This window comes from Bos taurus, chromosome 4, assembly GCF_002263795.3.
Source record: "Bos taurus isolate L1 Dominette 01449 registration number 42190680 breed Hereford chromosome 4, ARS-UCD2.0, whole genome shotgun sequence".
NCBI classification, from domain to species: Eukaryota; Metazoa; Chordata; class Mammalia; order Artiodactyla; family Bovidae; genus Bos; species Bos taurus.
In genome coordinates, this window is record NC_037331.1 from 70,843,655 (window position 1) to 70,863,678 (window position 20,024).

General features: G+C 43.6%; 1 protein-coding gene across 3 annotated transcripts in view; it reads left to right on the forward strand.

Moving 5' to 3' along the window:
- Positions 1–1,322: 1,322 nt before the first annotated feature.
- OSBPL3 (oxysterol binding protein like 3) overlaps positions 1,323–20,024 on the forward strand; it is a 199,424-nt gene continuing 180,722 nt past the window's right edge. For 2 of the 3 annotated variants that reach the window (XM_005205542.5, XM_005205541.5), the window contains exon 1: positions 1,323–1,607. The gene's annotated coding sequence lies outside the window, so the exon portion shown is untranslated. 3 annotated transcript variants of the gene reach the window in all.

The window sequence follows — 20,024 nt, forward strand, 5'->3', positions numbered from 1 at the left end:
GAGCCCCTATTCTGTGCCAGGAAGCGCTCCTAGCGAGCCACACTTACTGTCCAGCTCGGTGAGCTAGGTTAGAAAGATTTTCAAGGAGGTTAAACACCTTACGTTTGCCGCTCCTCTGCCTGGAACGCTCTGCGACGACGGTGGCAACTTTCCCCGGTTCAGGAATCTGCGTAAAAGTCGCCTTCGCTGTGAGGCCCTCAGAGGATTTCACAGCCCCACTATTACACCCGTCACTATTTTAAAGCTCTGCTTAGCAGTCACCCCTCAGTGCTCATATTTTTTCCGGCACTTTTTCATGTGTTTATATTTGCATGTGCCCTTCTTTGTTCATGGTCTGTCTCCCAACAGAAGCGTAAGCTCCACGAGAGCAGGAACCTGGTGTTCCGTTATCACAGCTGCATGCCCACAGCTGCTCCGGAAGCACACAGTAGGCGCTCAGTAAATGTTAATTTCCTTCTCATCCCTCCACCTGCGGCACTCGATAGGCTTGCAGTCTCCAAACTGAGACCTGGTGATCATGCTAGGATCAAAGGAGGCAGAGGAGCAAGTGGACAATCAAGTCGAGGGGAAGCGCCGGCTTTTTCATTGTAACTGTGATGCTTTCTCTCCCCTCCCCCTCGCACTTGAACTACGTAGAATAAAGAACCACACTCCCCCTCTATGTTCCCTCCTGGGATCCAGCACCAATCTGCATCACTGCCTCTGGATGTCGGGGGGGTCACAGCCTCCTGCCGGATCCTACGGGGATTCTGTCCTTCGACATCCGGTGCCTGCAAACCTCCCTTCACCATGTGTTTTCTCGATTCTCCATCGCTTGGCCTCGGTCTGAGTTCCGGAAGAAGTCGAGTCCTCTTTGCCTGTTCGACCAGAGTCTCCCCTGAAATCTTGTCCTTTAACCAGCCCCTCCCATGCCCCCCTCACTTGTTTCTCCCTCTCGGGCCCGGAAACGCTGGGCCAGAACATCTGAGTGCTTAAACACTCCACGAACATCTGAGTGCTTAAACGGCGCTCACAGAGCGCCCTGGGCCGCCGGGAACCACTTTTCTCTTCCAGAGGCAGCTCCCACTTCGCTCTCTCCTTCGCACCTGTCGGGAACCGGGTTCCCAACTCCCTTGACTGCGTCATGGAATCGGTGCTCCTTCCAGGTGCACCGCCCCGCCTCTTTACCGTGGGCTACTCCTGATTGCTGGGAGTGTGGGTCACTCTGCCGTCTCTCCCGCCCTCCCCGCGTGGCCCCGCCCCAGGACCGGCGTAGCTCCTCCTCCTCGCTCCCGCGCCTCCCTCCCCTCTTGCTAATTGCCTGGCTGCGCGCGCGAAGTTCTGGGCAAAGTACTGGGAACTGGCTGAGCGTTCGCTGTACGCTGGAGCTGGGCGGAACGAGGCGAGCTGGGAGCCAGGAGGCCAGTGCGCAGCGCGGGCTCTGACCCCAGCGGCCGTCGGCGAGTAGCCATCCCCGCCGCTTTCTGCTGCAGCCGGGGCGGAAACTATCAGCTGTGCGTTGCTGGAGGACCGAAGAAGCCAGGTTTGCCTCCTTTCGCGTCTGCTGACAAACCCCGGAGCCCGGCACCGGGGAAACTAGGCGGCGTCCCCGGCGGCTGAGCGCGCAGGTAAGCACTAGGATGCCAACCAGAATAGTGCTGGGGTGCGGTGGGGACCTGGCTGATGGCGCTGAGATTTGGGGGGGACGCAGCCAGTCTCAGCGAGAATCTGGAGACTGCCTCCTGTCTCCCGAGGAAGAACTGTTAGTGGGGCAGCCCCGAGTCGCCCTCGTGCCTGCATCCCGGGAGTTAGGGGGCCGGGTGCTGCCCACACTGGAGTGCTGTCCTTAGAGGCACAGTTTGGTTGGGGTTGACGGCGAGAAGGCGCCTAGCTTGGGTCGGGGCGCCGGGGGGCTGTCCTGGGCAGCCGGGAGACGCGGCGCCGGGGCGGGAGGCACAGGAAACCAGTTTAATTAGGCCGAGTGCGAGGCTAGCCGCACCACATCCGCGGGCTGGGGCGCGCCGGGGGGATACGGGAGACGCAGGTCTTGTAGGCTCCGGGCTCGCCCGCCTCCCTGCGCGGGTCTTGCTCCGCTTCCCGGCACCGCGGCCGGGGACCGAGGGTCCTTGTCCCTTCGGGCTTCCTGAGAAGCGTTTGCAGCTTCTGGAGTCCCTAATGGGCATTGTCGTAGATCGTCCAGCTACTTCTTAAGCCGGCGCGCGCCGCCCTCTTTCGGTAATGCAATTTGTACTTTATTTCCTCCGTCTCACAAACTACCAGTCTTCTCCTTAGTCAGGACTCTGAGTTGAGGGAGCTGTGAAGTTGTCACTTTAGATGTGCCTGAGGGTTACGCTGAGGTGCATCTGAACCCCCGCCACCACCCTCCACCCTACCGCCACACCCGTCCTGACCCATAGGGTTTGAGTACTGGGATGAAGGCATTTAGAAATATTTTAAGCTGCCGCTGCTAAAGAGATACATCCACAGATAAAGGTGTAGGTCTAACTTCTGATCATCCATACTGTACTCCCAAGCATCATACAAGGTGAAGTCCCCGTTCTGGCCCAAGGAGACAAACTAGGTAGGCTTGGGCTAAAATGCACCCAAGCGAAATGACCATGGCCTCCATCAACATGTGGGCACACCACCCTTTTTGGTATCCTCATAGCACTCATCTCTCTCTGGAATTCTCTCCTTAGACTGTTTACTGTTTCCCCCACTCTAGAATGTCCATCACCCCAATCCCAATGTCAGCAACAATGCCTGACACACAGTAGGTACAAAATAAATATTTATGGAATGAATGATGAAAACTTCTCTGTAAAATATGAGGAATGGTGATCTCATACTGGTTTTGATTTTCATGTTTATCTTTTGGTTTTTCTGTTGGGAAATTGAACAAATACCAGTAACTACTATTAATCCAGCACCCACTGAGAGCTGGAAATGTACTAGGAACTTTGTATAGATCACCTCATTAAACATTGCTGCTGTTGTTTAGTTGCCAAGTCATGTCTGTCTCTTTTGCGACCCTATGGACTGCAGCCCACCAGGTTCCTCTGTCCATGGGACTTTCCAGGCAAGAATACTGGAGTGGGTTACCATTTCCTTCTCCAGAGGATCTTTCCAATTCAGGGATCAAACCTGCCTCTCCTGCATTGGCAGGCAGATTCTTTACCGCTGATCCACCAGAGAAGCTCTGTTAAACATTACAATAGCCTTAGTAGCTCGGTATTTCTAACCCAATGGGAAACTGAGGCTCCAGCAGGTTAACCAATTTTTCAAGATTATCCTGGCAGAACTAGAATTCCAGCTCATCTTCTCTATTATGCTGTATTGCTTCCAAGAAACTGAATTGTAATTTCCACCATTATTGCCAATAGGCATTTAACTTTATTTATAACAAAAACTATTGCTTGGCGAAAAGGAGATTTATTGCATTATCATTACTGAGAGTTAGTTTCGGTAACAGCTAATAGTTACGCTGTAAGTCCAGGATGCCATAGGCTGTTATTTAATCTTCACCATCTTGATGGCAGTGCTGTGAGGTTATCTCCATTTTACAGATGAAGAAATTGCAGCCTAGATTCGGGAACCTGCCCAGGGTCAATAGAAGATTCCTGAGCTGGATTTTTACTAATAGTCTTTCTGACTGTAAATCTTTAGCTCCTTCCACTATACTGAAATGTCTCCTGCACCCACTATTTAATTAGATGTTGACTCATTATGATAGAGTTCAGCGATGCAACGTATTCAAACCACCTGAGGCTGAGCTGTAAACTTTCCACTGTCAACAACAAGTGTCTAGTTGTACTGTTTTCCGAATTGTTGAGATTCTTACTGCCATTGATTTTTGTGGTTGAATTTATAGTTTATGGGCCTGGTAGATAGATGGGGCATTTTCATGTAGGAGGAGAGGAAATTCTCCTTTCATCTAGATTTAAGTTTGCTGCTGCTGCTGCTGCTAAGTCGCTTCAGTCGTGTCCGACTCTGTGCGACCCCATAGATGGCAGCCTACCAGGCTCCTCCGTCCCTGGGATTCTCCAGGCAAGAATGCTGGATTGGGTTGCCATTGCCTTCTCCAATGCATGAAAGTGAAAAGTGAAAGTGAAGTTGCTCAGTCGTATCTGACTCTTCGAGACCCCATGGACTGCAGCCTAGGCTCCTCCGTCCATGGGAGTTTCCAGGCAAGAGTACTAGAGTGGCGTGCCATTGCCTTCTCCGAGATTTAAGTTTACTTTCACCTAAATCTGAAGAGAAATCTGATGGGTTTTACCCACTGTAGTAAGTGAACTCTGAACACAGTAATGGTTTCCGCCTCTTAAGGAAAGTACTGGAAGACCAGCTAGAACCTCTCTTGCCATGTGTAGAATGGAGAGTTGAAACCACTACTAGTTCAGAAACTTCTGCAGCAAGCTTTTAGCAAAATAACTATATTTTGACTCTTTGTTCTCTTGTAAAACTGAGGGCAAGGTGAAGTTAGCTAAATATGTCATTGTTACCACCTGAAGGGCTAATGGCAAAATGGAGCATGGGGCAGAATTAGAGGTCCCTTTTTTCCTTCTGTTTTATTCCAGTTTTAGGGGTAGTATAATGCTTTTCCGTTCCTGAAGACCTGGATAATCTGTGGTCTTATTTATACTGTGTGTCTCGGCAGGACTGTATTTTCTTAATTGCTAATTCCATTTCAAGGATACTCCAGGGAGGGCTGGAGAATCCTTCAACCCAGAATGCCCACAGAAATGATAGGCCTGTGGGACACTGAGGATCATGGAAACTGTCAAGTTGAAGGAGCCTTCAGAATTGACAGTTTCACTTCCCTGGTGGCTCAGATGGTAAAGCATCTGCCTACAATGCGGGAGACCCGGGTTTGATCCCCGGGTCCAGAAGATCTCCTGGAGAAGGAAATGGCAACCCACTCCAGTATTCTCGCCTGGAAAATCACATGGACAGAAGAGCCTCTTAGGCTGCAATCGACTGAGTGATTTCACTTTATGGTTCACTGTAAATTCCTTTCTTGTCTACATTTTATTCATCAGCTTTGAGCCTCCTTCTCTGGAAACATCTTTCTTGACTTCCCAATCAATACTGTTTAGACCATGTTTATGTTCATCTCACCCTAGTTCGTGTCTCTCCTTCCTTTTGTCTTTCACCTCCATCCCTTCCTGTTGCCCCTGTACCATCTTAGCTCAGGTTGTTAGGGACTTTGCTGCTGCTGCCGCTAAGTCACTTCAGTCGTGTCCGACTCTGTGCGACCCCATAGACGGAAGCCCACCAGGCTCCCCCATCCCTGGGATTCTCCAGCCAAGAACAATGGAGGGGGTTGCCATTTCCTTCTCCAGTGCATGAAAGGGAAAAGTGAAAGTGAAGTTGCTCAGTCGAGTCTGACTCTTAGCGACCCCGTGGACTGCAGCCCACCAGGCTTCTCCATCCATGAGATTTTCCAGTCAAGAGTACTGGAGTGGGGTGCCATTGCCTTCTCCGAGGGACTTCTCTGCTCTGTCCTAATGTTGCTTTCAGGCAGATTTACCTCCCTCAGTTCTGCCTTGGAATTAGGTAAATTCTTTAGATTCAGTCATTACATTGCTAAAAATTATTGAGTGACTTATGTAGTTAATAATTATAACATTAATAACAGCAGTGGTAGCTGCTGATCTTTTTGTGCCAGGTATTGGCTTGAGTACTGTGCATGAGTTAAACTGTTTAATCCTCAGAGCAACACCAAAGCAGGCCCTGTTGTTATACCCCCGATCTCCAAATGAGACTAGGAAAAGGTAGGTTTCCAACTACTTTACAACTAATACAAGGTGCAACTGTATTAGTTGTGAAGTAATCCCAGGTCCTTTCTCTCTCTCCATCTAAGGTAGACCCCTTAGCCTAAAGTCAGGATCCAGCAGCCTGGGCTCAGTGTCTGTCTCCAACCCTAATCCCCAGCCCTGTGTACAAGCAGCCTGAACTGTATTCAGCAACAGAGCATTTTGCTTTTGCCCTTACACTCCTGTTGCCTAGAAAGCTCTTTCATTGTCTCTCCCTGTGAAACCCCAAGTGTTTCAAGGCTTATCTCATAAACTAGTTCTGCCAGAATCATCTCTCTGAAATCAGTCTCTCACAGCATTAACACCCCCCCCCCCGCCCCCCCCGCCCCGCCCCCCCCCCCCCCCCCCCCCCCCCCCGCCCCCCCCCCCCCCCCCCCCCCCCCCCCCCCCCCCCCCCGCCAACCCCGGCTTCAGCACTTTGTTTCTTTCATACCCACCCTCCGCATTCTTTTACCCCAGTGCCTCCTGGCCTAGTTATCTATTTAAATGTATGGCCTCCCTTACTGAATTGTAAATGCCTTGAAGGCAGGACTAGTATCTATTCCTTCTTTTCCTGTTCCTCACATCACTAAGCCTGATATCTTATCCAAAGGAGGTGTGCAATTGAAAAGAAAAGATTGTATTTGGTTATATTATGTAGATCAGATGGTAGAGAATCTGCCTGCAATGCAGGAGACCTGGGTTTGATCCTTGGGTCAGGAAGAGCCCCTGGAGAAAGGAATGGCTACCCACTTCAGTGGGCTTCCCTTGTGGCTCAGCTGGTAAAGACTTGCCAGCAATGCGGGAGACCTGGGTTCGATCCCTCAGTTAGGAAGATCCCCTAGAGAAGGGAAAGGCTACCCACTCCAGTATTCTGGCCTGGAGAATTCCATGGAATGTATAGTCCATGGGGTCACAAAGAGTGGGACACAACTGAGAGACTTTCACTTTTCACCCACTCCAGTATTTTTGCCTGGAGAATTCCATGGGCATAGGAGCCTGGTAGGCTACAGTTCATGGAGTCACAAAGAGGTGGACAGGACTGAGCAACTAATACTTTCACATATTCTGTGAAAGTCATTGGAATGTGGCATTTTGTTTCCTACTTTTTGATCCACAATATTATAATATTTCATCAATTCATGATGAAGCAATGGAAATCCTAATTATTGAAATCTATGATAAGCACCTATTCTGGTTTTCCCTTGCAGATATTACAAGGAAATCTCAAACCCGTAAACAAAACATTGTCTGTAGGATAAATATGCACTAAATATGCACTTGCATCTTATATGTACCATCTTTTCATATATATGTAAAGTTGTATTAAAAATATATTGAAACTGTTAAAAAATTGAAACGAAATTTTTGTCAATATCATATTGATCAATGAATATTTCACACTTTTAAACCTGATTTATCAGATCTTATACGAATAACCTCCAGCTCATAGCTTGGCTCTGTGTGTTCCAGTCAAATTGAAGTAAGTTCAGCTCCCTCATGTGCTCTGGCCTCCCAGTTTCCACATAAATATCTCTCCTCATTATGATGCATTCCTCCTCACCCATGATCACCTGGCTAATTCCCACACATCCATTGTATTTCAGCCTGGATGTCACTTGTAGGAAGCCTTCCTCTGCTCCCTTCAGGTTGAAATTAGAAGACACACTTGGCACTGTGTGCCTGCCTGTTGATGAGGGAGCAGTTATCATACCATTTTGTAACTGTTAGTCACTTTGACTGAATCTTCTATGAAACCACTGACTCTTATTTGGCTTAAATTAGAATTACGTAGGGATCTTTTGTTGAGTATGAGGGCTACTCCGTTTCTTCTAAGGGATTCTTGCCCACAGTAGTAGATATAATGGTCATCTGAGTTAAATTTGCCCATTCAAGTCCACTTTAGTTCACTGATTCCTAAAATGTTGATGTTCACTCTTGCCATTTCCTGTTTGACCACTTCCAATTTGCCTTGATTCATGGAGCTAACATTCCAGGTTCCTTTGCATTATTGCTCTTTACAGCATCAGACTTGAGTTGCATCACCAGTCACATCCACAGCTGGGCGGTGTTTTTGCTTTGGCTTCGTCTCTTCATTCTTTCTGGAATTATTTCTCCACTCTTCTCCAGTAGCATACTGGGCACCTACTGACCTGGGGAGTTCATCTTTCAGTGTTATAACCTTTTGCTTTTTAATACTGTTCATGGGGATCTCAAGGCAGGAAGACTGAAGTGGTTTGCCATTCCCTTCTCCAGTGTAGGGATCTTAAAACATTTGTCCCTCCCTAGGCCCCACTCCCAAAGTTTCTGAATCAAATGGCTTGAGATAAGGAGGGTTGGTCACTTTTTTAAAAAAAGTTTCCTCATTCCGTGTTATAGCTGGATAGTATTCCCTTGTGTGAATATAATATACAACTTACTTGATTCAATTAAGTTTTTAAATGACAACTTTATTGAGATATAATTAGTATTTCATATAATTCATCCATTTAAAGTATACAATTCAGTGGCTTAATTTTTTTAAAAAATGTGTACTTTTTGGCTGTGCCACATGGCATGTGGGATCTTGGTTCCCTGACCAGGGATCAAACCTGCGTCCCCTGCATTGGAAGCACGAATTCTTAACCACTGGACCACCAGGAAAATCCCCAGTGGTTTTCAGTATATTCACAGTTGTGCAACCATGACTTCATAATTCATTTTAGAACATTTCACCATCCCCAGAAGAAACTGTACCAATTAGCAGTCTCCCCTCCTCACTTCCCAACCACGAATCTATTTGATGCCTGTATGGATTTGCCTCTTCTGGACATTCACGAAAATGGCATCATTCAACATGTGGCCTTTGGTGTCTGGCTTCTTTCACTTAGCACGTTATTGTCAAGGTTTATCCCTGTTGTAGCATGAATCACTGCTTCATTTCCTTTTATTGCCTAATAACACCCCATTGTTTGTATAGACCACACTTTATCCGTTTGCCAGTTGGAGCTGGAATTTTTTTAAATCTTCCCCAAACAAACCAAATGTGCAGGCAAGCGTTAAACCGGAAGTTCCTTTGAGTCTTGTCCATTGTTGTGTCTTGAGGCTAGAACAGCACCTGGCACAAGATAGATGTGTAATAAATCATCTGAATGAATGAAGCATTTTACTAAAAGTATAACTTCTCTTATGCTGGTGTCATGAAAAAACATTGTCATCAAAAAGAGGTCCTCATAGTTGATTATTTAGACCCTGATTTGAACAAATTCATTATTAGAAAATATTAGTTAATCAAGGAAATTTGAACATGGATGAAATGGTCCTATTTTTAGAATTTGCTTTAAAATATCTCAAGGGTAGGGAGGGAGCATAGAGGAAACAAGGCTGTTACTGAAGTGAGATGATGAGTTCTTGATGCTGTTCCCTAGATCTGCTGTCTCTGGGGCAGCCATTGTCCACATTTGGCTGTGGTGCACTTGAAATGTAGCCTTAGTGAGACGTACCATAGGTATGAAATATACATGTTTTGAAGACTTAGTATGAAAAAAATGTAAAAGTATCTCAGTAATTTTGTACTATTAACATGTTGAAGTGGTAATATTTTGGATATATTATGATAATATATAATTTAAACTAATTTTACCTATTTATTTTTACTCTTTAATTTGCTACTTGAATGAAAATTGCATATATGGCTCATATTACATTTTTCTCTTACAGTGTTGCTTGAAGTAAATCTAACTCCTTGCTTGAATCCCAAGGGTCAATAAAGCTGTCATTAAAAAGTAACTGAATAAAGTATATTGTATATTATATTCACACAATGGAATACTATCCAGCTATAACACAGAATGAGAAAACTTAAAAAAAAAAAGTGACCAACTCTCCTTATCTCAAGCCATTTGATTCAGAAACTTTGGGAGTGGGGCCTAGGGAGGGACAATTTTTTTAAGATCTCTAGGTGATTCTTATTTAAGCCAAATGAGAATTTGACATTTTTCATATAACATTAAATTGAGGACTCCCAAATTTTTAAAAAGTCTGGAGCAAAATATTTTTCATAAGTCTCCTCTTATGTGAAGACTGGGACTGGGAAATATCGATTTGTTCAAAGATGATTCTTTGTAGAAGGTTGTAGCAGGCAGGCTGTAGCCTTCCTATATCATTCCTGGGTTTGCTTCCATCTATGTGAAAATCTAAAAGTTCTTTTGTAATAAATGGGATAGCAACATGAAGCCATAGAATAATTGCTCCTTTAGTTACTTGCCTGATGAATTATTTCCTTCATCTTAGAAAAATACAGAAAATAGAGTAGCAATTTCATTGTTCTTAGTCATACTGTTTATATCCTGAAATTGAATTTTCCCTGTACTTTCTTTATAATCACTCTGCCTAAATTTGTTTGTTTGGGAGCCAGAATATGATTGTTTCTAGACTTCTTAAAGCCCCTGGAAGAGTGGAAAATGATTCTTAAATAATAATAATAACATGTGGGTTTAAAGATGATTAAAACAAATTGCTTTCGTATAAAATTTCTTGGGATGAACCTTCTGTCGCTGTCTAGGTGTCTGTTTACTCGCAGAAGCATAGCTGGTGTAATAAACCCAGCTCTCTGAGTGGGTATAGGCTAGATAGATGACCCCAGAGGATATTTGTCCTCAGCTGTGATTTCTGAGATTGGGAGACAGTGGATTTGAACTGAAAAATAGCTTGAATTTAAAGCAGAACAGAATTAAATTGCAATGAACAACCCAACAAGAGATCATCAGAGGGACCTGTGCCTGCCAATATAAAATCAGGTTTATTCTTTTGTTTATTCTCTATAGTTAAAATGTCACAGTCCATTTTCTTAGTGTTGTGTGGGTCAGACGCTTTGCAGTATAGCATTTCTCCACTTGTGTATTAAGAGATAGTACTGTGAAAGATTCCCATGCTGCTTTTCTATCTTGATATCAAATGCCATCATACAAAAGTTTTAAAGTTATACTTTGTCTTATAAAACAAAAAGACCTCATCCAATCATTTGTGGTGGGCAGTGATCTGAAATGTTTAGAAGCAAAAGCTAAATAATGTATTTTTTTAATGTGACAAACATGATTAAACTTGAAGTAAATGGCTCCCTAGAATGAAAGCATGCAGTGTGATTTTTGTCAATGAATGAGTATTTGTTGTGCACCTACTGTGTGCCAGGCACCAGGCTGGGTACCTGGCATCCAGGTACCTTCAAGGAGGTATCTCCCTTCAAGGAGATATTAAACAGTTACAGAGAATTTGTTCATTACAGTGAGGATCTTTGGCTCCAAGGGAATGAGTCTGGATTTTAATTTGGAACCTGGAGAGGGAAGTTCCATTTTTTTTTTGTATGTCATGACTTGGGCTGCTAATGGTCGCAGGAGGAGAAGAGGGAATCCTGCGGGGGGGATGACAGTAGTGAAGTCCTGCCCTTTCTGTCTTTCTGCCAATTGCAGAAGGCCAGGTGGAACTGAATAGGAGGAGGGGCTTAACTCCTCTGGCAAGGTTTTGAATTGCTGTCTGTGATGATACACAGAAGTGTGCTTATTTGTTATTGGGAACTGCATCCAAAGTTGAGTTTTTACCACTTTTGTAACTGAAATTGTATGAAAGCTAACAACCTGTTCTCCAGCATTACCATGGAAGTAGCTTCAAATGACTTGCTGGCTCCAGTTCAAATGTAGTTCTGCGGTCTAGCATCTGAGATGAAGCGGACAAGGGGTACTTGAAGGCCTCAAAGAATGTAGGGAAGCCCCAGTTGGGTTTTTCTTATGGGTTCAGAGCTACTTCAAGCAGATTTCTTTATAGAATTAACTGAAGTGTCCTTTGGAGCTTATTGGGAGTCTTTAGGGCATGGGGAACCATCTTGACTCTGAAGGGTTGATAATTGCAAAGAACAGTAATAATAGCAATGGTAGCCAGTAGCTGTGGCATACTTACTATGTGCCAGGTTAAGTGCTGTACTTACACTACCTCATTAGATCTTCTAATAATTTATGAAGGGGCTCTCAGTGTAATAGTTTACCAATAGCCAAACAGAGGCTGGGGAGTAATCATTTGCCCTTTGGTTGTCCAACATCCCTTTACCCTTTCTGATTTCCATTTGAGGACTCACTTTTTGCCTGATGGTCTAGAATGAGGGGCCCCATTCTCCTCAGCTGTGGGTAGGCCTAGGAGTCAGATGTCTCTTACCGGAATCTGGGTTCAGTGCCAAGGGTCACAGAGATTCTGCTGCCAAGGGCATCTCCCGACCTGACCATTCTTATCTGCCTGGCTTCAGGTCCCATGAAGCTGTGCCAGTGCCTGTCCCTCCACCCCCCCACCCCCCTTACTTCCTGAAACTATTTTCCCAGTACATTTTTTATGTGTTTGTTTCAGTTGCCAGAATAGTTTCTCTTCTACTCAAAGAACCTGTGACTGTCACAAGCCTTGAGGGGCTTAAGTCATTTACCCATGATCACAAAGGGACCAAGTGGCAGCACTGGGGTGTATTTGGGTCATTGACCAGAGGGCCCCTCACTGTGGTGGAGATCACAGGAGTGGGAGATGGAGAATTAGAAGATGAATCCAGTCCCGGTAGGGCCTCTGTGACCTTGGGCGGATCACTGCCTTCTGTGCGGAACTGGATGGACAAGATGGAATCTGCACCTGTCTAAAGGACACCCAGCTCCGGAGGATTTCCTCCTTCGTTAAGTTTTGGATGTGTGACTGTGTTCACCTTTTCAAAGGCTTGCAGTCTGAGATTTGAGGTGCTGTCTTAGGCAGCGGTTTTCAAAGTGTGGTTCCACGAGTTGCCATATCAGCATCACCTGGGTACATGTTAGAAACAGAAATTCTTGGCCCCACCCTAGACCTTCTGAAACAGAAACCCAGAGGAGGGCCCAGCAATCTGCTTTTTATAAACCTTTCCGTTGATTCTGATGTTCACTAAAATTTGGAACCACTAGGCTAAGACCTTTTCATTTTATTGAAAATTACTATGTATAATAATTGATTAGCCTCAACCCTGCTCTCAAGGAATGTTTGTGGGGGAGAGTTATAAACACACAATGTGAAAGACAAGGAGAGGTGTAACACTTGCTGTAAACAAGATGTTGATATGTGGTGTGAGCCCAGAGAGGCCATAGGAGATGCTTCTGCAGGGAAGGGGGCATCTGAACCAAGCCTTGGAGGATGTATAGGATTGAGACAAAGGAATGCTAGATGGGAAAGACACTCCAGGCAGAAAATGCAGGATGAGCCAAGGCATAGCCTTTTTTTTAAAAAAACCTCAAGTATAGTTAATTTATAGTATTATGTTAGTTTCAAGTGTACAACATGATGAGCCAGTGTTTTTATAGATTATACTCCTTTTAAAGTTATTACAAAATAATGGCTATAATTCCCTGTGCTGTACAATATATGCTTGTTGCTTATCTATTTTATATATAGTAGCTTGTCCCTCTTAATCCCATACCCATATCTTGCCCCTCCCTGCTTCCATCTCCCCACTAATATCCACTAGTTTGTTTTCTGTATCTGAGAGTGTTTCTGTTTTGCTATATACATTCACTTGTTAGAATTTTAAGGTGTAGCATTTTAAGGAATGATGAACCCTCCAGTTTGATCATAAGGACTGTTTTAAATGGGGAAAGTGAATGAATATGAGAATGGAGAGGTGGGTTGGGGCCCGAACGGAGTGGACGCCGAATCCTTTGGTAAGGGTTTGGACTTCATTCTTTGGACAGTGAACAAGGAGGTGATGTGGTGGGAGCTATTTTAGAGAAAAATCCTAGTGGTGATAGAGATGATCAGAGGCTGGGAATACAAGCACGATGAGACCCAAAATAGGTTGGTCACAGTGGGAGAAGAAAGGACAGACAACACAGAAAGAAGTACTGGCAAGTTAGAATGACAGCTCCTGGAAACGGGATTAAGGACCAGGGTTGAGGGAGAAGGCAGAGATGATTCTATGTGAGATAATAAATGGTGTTGGTACAATCAGGTGAAAAATAAAGTTGGAGCCTTATATCACTCCTTCCATCAAAATAAATTCCAGGGAGATCAAAACTTTAATATTAAAACAACTAGGAAAAAAATAGAATATGATTTTAATAATGAGATAGAAAAGCTTTTCAAGATAGGACACAAAATCCAGAAGCTATAAAACAAAAGATTGATTCTCTTGACTACATGTGATTTTTGCAGAGCAATTTTTTTTAACTGTCAAAAGGCAGTTAATTTGGAAAATAATTGCAATTCATGTCACAAAGGTCTAATTCCATCAATATATAAAGAATTACAATAAAAGAAAGGACAGTTGCTCTAGAGGCAAAAAATTTGAACAAATAGTTTATAAACCTGTCTACAAATGACTCTTAAGTGTGTGAAAATGTCAGCCTTACTCATAACAAGAGAAACAAGATGCCATTTTTTAACCTATCAGATTGGCAAATGTAACATAAAGTGGTAACACTGTCCCCAGAGGTTTGAGGAAGCAATTATTCTTGATGGTTGGAAATGTAAATTGTTCCAAGCTCTGTGTGGAGCCCTTGGAAATATCTTATCAAAACTGCAAACACGTGTACCCTTTAAATCAGCCATAACAGTTCTGTGAATTTAATCCTACTGATAAGTAAATGTGCACAGTGATATACATGCAAAGTTATTTATTGCAACACTGTTTGAATAAAAAGATTGCAAATAACCTAATTGTTCATTAGTAGGAACTGGTTAATGAATAATGGAGCAGTTAAAAATGAGGCAGCTCAACATCTACTGATTTGTAACGATATCAAGGGTATTAAGTTAAAAAAAAAAAAGCTAAGTGTAGAATACATAGGTTTGTGGCTTACATATAATATGTACCAAAGTATGTATGGGATAATTCCATGTGAGTAAAAATATATTCACACCTCATATATATGTTATATGTTTACATAAACATGTACGTATTTATGCATATGTATACATATTCATAAAGGGGGGTGGAGGAAGGGTGGGCTGAAGCCAGCTGGCACCAGCTTGTGAGAACCAATTGTGTATATCTCTCCCCAGCAATGACTTTGCAGTGGTCAGTGGTCATTTGAAATTGGCCAAGGTGGGAGTATTTACAGCATGGAAGTTGGCAAAGGAACCAAATCAGGGTTTTCATTTGTTTTTGTTTTTCCAGAGAGCTGGTTGATAAACATTTACTAGTACCCCCTGTGTATCATGAATATAAAATATCTCTTGAAGGCTAAACAAGAAGTGGGTAACATCAGATTCCCCAAGGAAAGGAGCTGGGAGATAAAAGGGCAGGTGTGAGATTTCAATTGTATCTTTGAAATTTTGTTCCAGGTAAAGGAGTTACTTATTCTGCAGTAAACATGTGAAGCAAGCCAAAAAGTAGAGTTTCAGGCCTATGTGACTATTATTTAAGGAACCATTGACTACTATGGAAGAACATAAATGAATCGGTCTTAGGGCAAAAGGATGCTTTTGGTTTTAAACATGCTGAGGTTAAAGTATGTGGGTGATATCAGTGATGCCCCCCAGATAACTCAGAAGAGAGGGCAAAACTGACGATCACTCCTGGGAGTCAGCAGTTTAGTTGAAATTAGGACAGTTGAGGAGGTTTCTAAGGGAGGCCCAACCTGTCCAATGTTTTGGGCAGGTCCCAGGAGAGGAAGGGAGATGGATGTGGTACCTTGAGGAATGTCAAACAAGAGATAGGTAGTCACAAAGGTCAGAGGACCTTATAATAATATTCATAGCAGATTTCTTTAATGGATTGTCTATAAAAAGTGAACCCCAATGCTCAATCCTTTTTGAGAAAACATAACTTGATATAATTCTCCTAGCCACTCTATGGGGGTGGATATTATTTCCAAGATTGCTTGTGAATAGGAGAGAGGGATAATTCCAAAGAAAAAACCAGGAGAGAGCTCCTGGGAGGGATGTTAATAGAGCATACCTTGGAGACCTTTTAATGTGGAAAGATTTTTAAGTTTGGGTGGAGGGAGCGGTGGGCAGTTGCAGACCCACCGAAAGTGTGAGCTACGAAATGTACTTCATCAGTGTGACTGGTGGTCACACACAACACCCAAATGTTGTATTCCACTGTTCGTTTAGTGGTGGGGAGGATAGGAGCCAGGGAGAATTCCCATCAAACTTTGAGACAGATCAGGGAGATGGCCTGTGAGTACAGGTTTTCAGAGTGTCGGCGCAGGAACTGTGACATCTGGTGCCACTTCACTCTCAGTTAGTTTTCTTTTTTTTTTTTAATATAAATTTATTTTAATTGGAGGCTAATTACTTTACAATATTGTATTGGTTTTGCCATTCATTAACATGAATCCGCCACAGGTGTACACGTGTTCCCCATCCTGAACCCCCCTCCCACCTCCCTCCCCATACCATCTCTCTGGGTCATCCCAGTGCACCAGCCCTGAGCATGCTGTATCATGCATCGAACCTGGACTGGCGATTCGTTTCACATATGATATTATACATATTTCAATGCCATTCAGTTAGTTTTCTGACTCAAGCTGCATATGCCTTTGTGATGGTGTATTGCTTATCTTTTTTTTAATCTTTCAATAAATTATGGGATGGAGGCTATATTTTCTAGATGACTGTGACTGCGGAATAAGAAAAGTGGAGGTTAATGAAGGAATGATTATTTGTTGACGTGTATTTTGGGGTTTCCCTTGTAGCTCAGATGGTAAAGAATTTGCCTGCAATGCAGGAGACCCGTGTTCGATTCCTGGGTTGGGAAGATCCTCTGGAGAAGGGAATGGCAACCCACTCCAGTATTCTTTCCTGGAGAATTCTATGGACAGAGGAGTATTGCAGGTTATAGTCCATGGGGTTGCAAAGAGTCGGACACTACTGAGCGACTAACACACATATATTTTTATGTATACGATTTATTTATGATGTGCTAAGAATGAATATTCCTGTCTCACAAAACACATACAAATCCTGCCTCTGTTATTTAGAGAAAACACTGTGTTTATTTCAGCGGTTCTTTTACCTTGTACGTGTACAAATGGTATACAGTTTTCACCCTAATTCGGTTTTCAACTCAGTCTTTCTTTAGCTCAGTGTTCTGTTGTTTGTTATACGTTTGTCAGGTTAGGGACAATGCCAATAATGAGGTGTCAGATAGGAAAAGGAAAATAGTTGTGACCTAAACACAGTTCAGAAAAAGGACTACATGGACTTTATGGCAGCCTGCTAATGCACCATACTCCTGACTTGTAATTCCTGTTTCTCTAGGCTTTGATCTCATGGCCAACATAGCATTCCAATTTGCTTGTTACTTTCCATTCTGCATCATTTGTTCCCTGATGAAGGGCTGAGAAGCCTCTTTTGTTCTCTGGCATCAAAAGGTCTAATTTTCATGGATGTATGCAGATGGGTGTTTACATAAGATAGCTGCCTTTTTTGATGCACCGATTGACACCTTTGTCTGACCAATGCCAGGAACCAGAGGGCAGGATGTAGGAATCTGGGTCTCTGTAAAATGTGTGGTGTGTGGTCCAGAGATGTGCCCCGATTATCCTTCATTGCTAAGAACTTCACAGATGAGTTGAGCAAAATAACCATGTTCTTGGGTCTTGTTCTAGCTAGTTGACTCATGCTGAGGTCTAGCGTGTCATGGACTTCTCTGCATTCCTGTGGATAGTACTGTTCCCTCCCCGCACCCCTGAAGGAGTTGTGTGAGAATTAGCCAAGTGTCAATAGATGTGAAGGGGGCTCTGGAGGAGATGAGAGCTACATGACTGCTAGTTGATCAGGAAGCCAGCAGGAGGGGATGCACAGTTATATGTCTGTTTCTCTGGGATCTAAACTTCAGCAGCACCACAGTGACCTACAGGGCGTGTTAATTGCTGGGCCTCGCTGCAGAGTTTCTGATTTAGTGCATCTGTGGTGCGATCTGAGAGTCTGCATCTCAAACAAGTTCTTAGGTGATGCTGGTGCCACGGGTCCAGGGACCCCTTTGAAAACCCAGGCGTTGGTGTAGCAGGCAGAAGACTCACTCTCAACCCACCCTGAGTCCACTCTTATTTGGGGAGGAACTGGAGAATTCTAGTTCTCATTAGCCCCATATTTTAAATCATAAGCCCCATATTTTAAATAGCATTTTCACATTTGCCAATTACTTTAATATACTTTGCTTCTCACAATAAAATAACCCTGTGAGGGAGCAGGACAGGTATTACCTTGTTGTAAATCAGACTGAGGATATCGGGTAAGATGAGTGACTTACCCAGAGGACAAGTGGCAGAGCCTTGCATCTCAGTTTTCTTAGCGTAGCTTTAATGTTCCTTCTGTGTTGTTAGTGAAAGCTTAGTAATCATCTGCTCTGATAGCAAAGTTTGTTCTAATCACCCCGCAACACTACAAACAGCTTTTCATTTCAGAACAATTTTATATTCACAGGAAGCTGTTCCCGTGTGTCCCACACTGGTTCCCCTGTTATTACTATGTTACATTAGTAAGGTACGTTGGCCACAATTAATGAACCAATGCTAACACATTATTATTAACTAAACTCTAAACTTTGTTCAGGTTCTCTTAGTTTTTACCTAATATCCCTCTTCTATTCCAGGATCTCATCCAGGGTTCCACGTTGTGTTTTGTCTCATGTCTCCTTCAGCTCCTCATGGCTGTCACCGTTTCTTAGACTTTCCTTGTTTTTGATGACCTTGACAGTTTCAAGGCATACCCGTCAAGTATATTGTAGAACGTCCCTCGATTGGGATTTGTCTAATGTTTTTCTCATGATTGCTTGTTGTTCAGTTACTAAGTTGTGTCCAGCTTTTTGTGGCCCCCTTGGATTGCGGCATACCAGGCTTCCCTGTCCTTCACTATCCCAGAGTTTGCTCAGATTCACGTCCATTGAGTCAGTGATGCTGTCTAACCATCTCATCCTCTGTCATCCTCTTCTCCTCCTGCCTTCAGTCTTTCCCAGCATCAGGGTCTTTGCCGATGAGTTGGCTCTTCACATAAGGTGACCGAACTATAGGAGCTTCAGCTTCAGTCTTTCCAATGATTATACAAGGTTGATTTCCTTTAAGATTGACTGATTTGCTCTCCTTGTAGTCCAAAGGACTCTCAAGACTCTTCTCCAGCACCACAATTCAAAAGCATCAATTCTTCGGAGCTTAGCCTTCTTTATGGTCCAACTCTCATATCTGTACATGACTACTGGAAAAACCATAGCTTTGACTATATGGACTTTGTCGGCAAAGTTATGTCTCTGCTTTTTAATATGCTGTCTAGCTTGGTCATAGTTTTCCTTCCAAGGAGGAAGCATCTTTTAATTTCAGGGCTGTGGTCACTGTCCACTGTGATTTTGGAACCCAAGAAAATAAAACCTGCCACTATTTCCACTTTTACCCCAACTATTTGCCATGAAGTGATGGGGCCAGATGCCATGATCTTCATTTTTTGAATATTGAGTTTTAAGCCACCTTTTTTATTCTCTTCTTTCACCCTCATCAAGAGGCTTTTTAGTTCGTCTTCACTTTACTCCATTAGAATGGTATCATCTGCATATCTGAGGTTGCCAATATTTCTCCTAGCAATCTTGATTCCAGCTTGTGCTTCATCCCACCCAGCGTTTCACACGATGTACTCTGCATATAAGTTAAATAAGCAGGGTGAAAATATACAGCCTTGTCATAGTCCTTTCCCAGTCCATTGAACCAGTCCATTGTTCCATGTCCAGTTCTAACTGTTGCTTCTTGACCTGCATACAGGTTTCTCAGGAAATAGGTCAGGTGGTCTGATATTTCCATCTCTTTAAGAATTTCCACAGTTTATTGTGATCCACACAGTCAAAGGCTTTAGCATAGTCCATGAAGCAAAGTTGATATTTCTCTGTAACTCCCTTGCTTTCTCCATGATCCAACGAATGTTGGCAATTTGATCTCTGGTTCCTCTGCCTCTTTGTTTAGACTAGGGTTCTCATGATTAGACTAGGGTTATGGGTTTTTGGGGAGAAAGACAGAGGTATGCCGTTCATAACATCATGTTGAGGGTACATACTATTAATGTTTTTATCACTTTTCCTATTGACCGTGACACCTTGGCTAAGGTAGTATTTGTTTGGTTTCTCCCCTGCAAAGTTACTCTTTCCACAGCCCACACCTAAGGAGTGGGGAGGGATGTGCTACTTTCCACATAAATTATTTGGCACTCTTATGTACGGCAGGTTTGTCTATCCGCCCCCATTTACTGATGTGGTCAGTTAATCAGTATTTGTATCAGTATGAATTCATGGATGCT